We start from the raw sequence: 6,000 nt of genomic DNA, 5'->3' as shown, positions 1-6,000 counted from the left end.
AACTCCCTTACCATGTCCCCGCCTGAACTTTGCATGCTAGCAGGTGCGGAAGTTCCTGTACCACCATCCAATGGGACACTCGTAGTCGTCCAGCGAATGCCCGAGGCCGTGTTGGAGCACCCAGTAACTGGCCAGTGTCATGCGGAGATCGTCTGCATCTCGTGAAAGATTACTGGGTGGTCGGCAGACGGATCTGAGGAGATTCACTCATGTTCTGGGCGAGCCTTACAGACAATCCCTGCGGTTCTCAATGATGAGGCACTGCCTTCTCGACCTTGCATGGACACGGCGGTGTCGTCATTCTCACGTCGTTCCCATGAGGCTGGACCCGAGTGACACCGTCCTTCTCAGGCTGTCCGCGTGACCGCAGACTATCTGAAGGCTTTCGTCCTTCACACATGGAAAACAATGGCAGGGAATCTTCTGGCCACTTTATCTCAATCTCCTCAGTGGGATTAGTCAGAAAAAGGTTCTGTTGGTGAACTCCATGTCCCTGAACCTGATCAAAGGCATCTGTAGGAACTGGTAAAGAATTATAAAAACCTGCTATACACTACCACAATATCCCCATCGTACTGACACCCTGTGATTGATCACCACATGGCTATGGTGGATATTCAGTTGATGTAATATTTTTTTCTTAGGGAACCTTGACCGGAGGATCACAGATGTTCATGAAGAATGTCTACAGCAGAGGACGTAGAATGTGATGATCGTGGGTTAGCAAGTTTTGAATCCATGCATGACATGCAGGACTTAATCTCCTTTGTTTGACTCTTTCTTGGAAGATACATACAATAATAATGGGTAGACTTATAGCTGTTCTGCTAATTGAAATGTGGCTTTTTGTGTGACATGGAATTTATAACTATGATGAGGTTATCTTCTTGGAAATAACCTTTTGCAAAGCTCGGTCCCACTGTATTCTTACCCATGTGTGTGTGAGGTGAATATGAGTAGAACAAATTGGGAAATCCATGCCGTGTTTTGTGCGCTTCAGAGCACTGGTGCCAGAGAGAGAAAAGAGAGAGAAATAGAGAGGCAGAGACACACAGAGAGAGAGAGAGAGAGAGAGAGAGAGAGAGAGAGAGAGACAGCCCCTTTCAGTGGAAGTCTACGCACTGGGTTCGGTTGGATTGCCGTCTGCAATATTAGCCCTGCTGTAGTGGAGTATTGCGCAAAGTACGGAGATCAGATGAAGGACTCGAAAAGGCTGACTGAATAATTATTAGGAATCGGTACAAAATCTGAGGTCGTCAGGCCACGGGGTTTGGACGGCGGTGATAGCCGCCCCTCCCATCACCTTCATGATCTCAGTTTCATCTGGAATCGACGCTGGTGAAGCTCACAAACTACGGAGGTTATACGTGGAAAAAAAAGCTAGATGCACAGACTGAATTTAAGCGCCAGGCTTCTCAGTACAGCAGCTACGATAAATTGTTGCATTTTTCCTCCTGGCAATTTCGCTCGGTGCTATTTCTGCTTCTGTCAGAGCCACAACAAATACAATAATAATACTAATGAATGTATAGAGGATAAACTCGGGACGAAGATACCTGTTTTTGTGCAAGAGGTCCCGTGTCTTCTGGGATTGAGCGTTGGCTTGGGAATCTAATTATCACCTCGGCGCTACACCTGAAATAGACTGGTTTTTAATACACACCTTCATGCTCAGGCTGAATATCGAGCGGGAAAGCGCGCCGTGCGGACCCGAGTTTCCGCTCCGTCCGCGCAGCGCGGCTCACTATTATGCACTGTAGGACGCACAATCAGACACTTTAGATCATTTGTTTTTGCACCGCATTGATCTCGTTTTTCGATTAAGTGTGCGTATTAGTAGAGGGGAGAAACGATGAACCCTGGGAACGCCTCGTATGCTTTTTGTCTCTTTGGCACTTACTACTGAACAATAATCGTCCACTCAATCAATCAGTCAATCAATCAGTCGACCAGTCAGTCTATAAGTAAAAATGTCTTTTCGTGTTTTCAGGCGAAGGAGGATGTTTCAGCTGTGGACTTAAAGAGGTGGCTAATTAATTTATGCTTATTAAACGCTTGTTATTTATTCAAGATCAGTTACATTCGACTAATCGTTGTTTTTTTTTTTTTTTGCAAATTAAAACACATGATCATGGCGATTATTTGACTATTCTGCTTAGTTTGTATCCCTGCTGAAAAAGATTGCCATACTTCATGAAAAATATGAAGAATTTGTAAGAAATTTGCGGGAACAAATATTTTTACCTTTTGACTGGAGAGCGACAGATCGACATATTTTTTTTCTTGGCGCCAGAACATGGATCGAAAAAACGGACCTCTTACATATTAAATGGTTCCTGAAGACAAGAGACTTTTGTGTGTGTGAAACCATCAGCCTCATGGTTGCTGGTTATGGTGTTCCCAGATATCACCATCAGCACTGCCTCACGTACATGTAGACATTTTATCAGCATAATATCCCTTTATTATGGGCCAACTGATCGCAGGAGATGTTTTTCGGTACGTTGTTGCACTGAACCTGTCACGAGCATAGCACTGAAAGGGACTGCGGAAAAAATATATATATTTTGAGGGCATTATGCATTAATTTGCCCGAAGCATTATTGTTGTTGTTAATCTGTAAATAATCCTCACCGTGGTAGGGCGGCGAAGAGAAGTCGCCGGCTAGTCACACGTTTTATACGTCGTGTGTTTATTTGTGAGAACATTAACCTACTATGTGGGATATTATTCCAGCGTTACGGTCTTATTTTGCCTGGGCGTTTTTTCCACTCTCGAGCGTTCAGGCTCGGCGTTCCGCCTTGTAGATATCAGTGTATTAATTTTTAATCTTTATGCATCCGCACGAAGAGGTCGAAAAAGAGAAAACAGCGGATAACCGGAGGGAAGAAAGAGCCGGAGTGAAACGAGAGGGAAGAAAGAATGAATGAGACGCAGTGAGACACGGTGGAAGGAGATTGGAGGAATCAAGGTAGGACACGAATCGGGGTTTTATCTAGGCTATTCCAAGATACGGGATGTTGCGCTGAACAAGATCGTGGGACTCGTCTGCCACCGTGGGCTTCATAACAGTGGGGGGACAGGCGTATAACATGATTAATGTACTGTTTTTCTCCTGGATGGACAGATACACAGAGCAAGAAAATGTAATAATGAGCCAACAGCGCATGATCCGCCCTCTTTAATATGTATATATCATACACATGCACATGCACATGCAGACACGCGCGGGCGCGCTCATATTTATACGAGCACATAAGGATGCGGCTGGCGTCGGCGCGCCTAAGTCATTTTTTGACACCATTTACAGGCTGTCATTTTTAATGACATCTGCTTCGTGCTCTTTCCCTCATTTTTTTGAAGAACGCTTCTTACATGTATACATCTCATTTGTTCGGATGGAAATAAAGCATCATCGGGGTTAATTCTCATATTTCATTCACACAAAGCACGCACACACACACACATGCGCGCACACACACGTTCCCGGGCTATTGCATAATGCCCGCGAGTCGCACGAAAGCCAGCATTGTCAAATGTGTAGATCTGTAGATGGATGAACCGCAATTAATTCTTTCTCAGGCACGTTTTTCATTAGGCGTTTTTGCCTGTGCTCAGGCTTTTATGCGTCTGCTTGTATGTGCCTGACACTTATCGCCGATAATCAGAAAGCTATGGCGCCATTGATCATGGAGCCGCGCGTACAGAAATGTCAAGGGACGGACAAGGGCGGCTGTGTTTTTGTGCAATACATATAAACGAGCGGGTAATGAAGTCCCATAATGGTCATCCCTGAACTAATGGTCAGGCTGGCAAAGTAACAGCCGCGGGTTGAGCGTCAAAGCGCCTCTAAGGTACCCGAGTGAGGTTGGGAGGATGGAGGGGGGACCCAGTGATTGCCAGCGCATCCAACCCCCTTTTCACAATGTCCACCTCTTTATCTCTGGGTGGATCGTTGTGTGCTGTGTGAGAAATTCCGCAATATACGAAGTGGATATTCAAAGTGTATCGCTTTTTTTAAAATTATTATTACAGAGGGCGGCGTTAAATCGGCGACCCCAAAAGAGGTGCGCGGACACACAGATTGGAGCTGCGCCCAAAAGCACATAGTTGTGTGATAAGTCTCACTTTCGGACTTGGAGAGCCGAATGTCCTGAGTTTTCCCGAGAAGCAGTTTTTCTTTATGGCAGTAATACGATGATAAAGATTTTGACTTTCTGAAAGAAGGAATAGAAGACAGTTGCATAGCTTGGGCGATGTACTGCACCGGATGCCTTCCAGTATGTTTGTGTGTGTGTTGTGTGTATATATGGGCCATATATATATATATGTTTGAGATATATATATATACACACACACACACTGACCGCAATGTGCTTGACTTGACCGGCATGGCGGCGTGTCTCCCCGACTATCTCAAACATATTTTCATGGTAGTCATTACAAAAGCCACTGCTATCGATGCACAAATAATCGATTCTTTTTCCAAGCCGTAGCATGATGCCCAACCCACACTAGACATCGTAGTATGGTGGCAGCATGAATGAAAAAAAGACGTCGGTTATATGCTCTGTCACATTACCAAATGAATGGACGGTGAAAGCTTATTTTCATCGGAGTGCGTCTATTACACAGGCGGGGACATGTGTCGGATGAGCTGTGTTCATTACTATTTTTATTGGGCCCATTACGATCTACATCTCTGCCGTGGGTAAAAATAAAAGGACCTGAGACGTCTGAGGCTGGTTGTCCAGTTGATGGAAAGAGATGGTGGAGATGGGGGTGGGGGGGGGGGGGGGTGGGGGGGCGGGGTTACGCACTGTGTTAGTCACAGTATCTACTTGTTGATTGTGGGAAGTATGAAAAAAGCTATTTGAAACATCACCCAAAAAAAGTGTTTTAATGGATTGAGCAAACATTTACCAGTGGGTTGTGAACGGGCCATTAAACGCCCCTCATTTCCAACGAGTTTGCTTACTTTAACAGACAGCCTCCATTCTCAGCAATTCCAAATTTTACACCTCATCCATTTCTACAGCGAGACTGGGTATCTATCCTAAGGATATGACAGCAAATGCCTCCCTCTTGTCTCAAAGCTGCGGGTGTCTGTAACTGCTACACGCATTGGTGCTGTTCCTTTCTGGTTAAATGGACCTTGGTGAAGGGTGGACCAGTCTTTGAGGGGGAAGACTAGATGTGTGTGTGTGTGTGTGTGTGTGAGAGAGAGCCCTGCACCGGACTGGCATCCCGCTCTCGGTGTTTCCCGCCTTCTGCCCTGTCCTTCCTGGGACAGGTTCCAAGCTCCCCGTGACCCTGGACTAGATAAGCGGTCAGACAACGGATGAACAAAAAATTAGATAACAGAGGTATTATCCACGTAACAATATGAGGAACCCAGATAGGCATGGCTGTACCAAAACCGTGAAATCATTTACTAGTTTGTATACCGGAATCTGTATGCCATTGAGAAATGCATTGGCGACAAGTTACAGATAACTATCTCAATTCACTTATTCATTTCTAGCTGAAGCCTAGAAAAAAATGCACCTTACAAGCACAAAGCCTGTAGGTGTTGGTGTTTTTTTAATTTAATACTGCAGTGTTGGTTCGTTTGCAAATGTGAGTGCGTGTTTATGGTTGTATGTGTTGTGCAAATAAATACTAGGCCAGGCTGTACATGTATGATATATAGTAATATTTATTTTGCATCGCTCCATTTCTCCTCCGACTGCATACGGCTCCTGGTGGCTTGGCTGCTGTCGGCTGTTTGTAGCTTGTCGAATGAGGGTGTTTTTAATAAATGGGCCTGCAGATAAGGGCTGTTTTGCTTCCTCCCGTAACCTAGACATTATTAGAACGGTAAGTAGTGTGAAAAAGGCGGTGATTGTTCAGGTTGCTGAAAGGCGCCCTTAATGACGGCACTTATTTTATTCCCAGACGTGGCTTTGTGGTAAAGCGTTAGCCCGGAAAATTCTGTTCGGGCGACCGTGCGATTTCTGT

At 45.2% G+C, this 6,000-nt stretch overlaps 1 protein-coding gene across 2 annotated transcripts in view; it reads left to right on the top strand.

Annotated features, from left to right (window-relative positions):
* Positions 1-1,102: 1,102 nt before the first annotated feature.
* LOC125717544 (adhesion G protein-coupled receptor L1-like) overlaps positions 1,103-6,000 on the top strand; it is a 66,072-nt gene continuing 61,174 nt past the window's right edge. For both annotated transcript variants that reach the window (XM_048990598.1, XM_048990597.1), the window contains exons 1-2: positions 1,103-2,499; positions 2,851-2,971. The gene's annotated coding sequence lies outside the window, so the exon portion shown is untranslated. The remainder of the gene's footprint in view (positions 2,500-2,850; positions 2,972-6,000) is intronic.

Source organism: Brienomyrus brachyistius, chromosome 22 (genome assembly GCF_023856365.1).
Source record: "Brienomyrus brachyistius isolate T26 chromosome 22, BBRACH_0.4, whole genome shotgun sequence".
Lineage (NCBI taxonomy): Eukaryota > Metazoa > Chordata > Actinopteri > Osteoglossiformes > Mormyridae > Brienomyrus > Brienomyrus brachyistius.
Note: the sequence above shows the minus strand (reverse complement) of the source record. Positions and strands in the feature narration are given on the sequence as shown.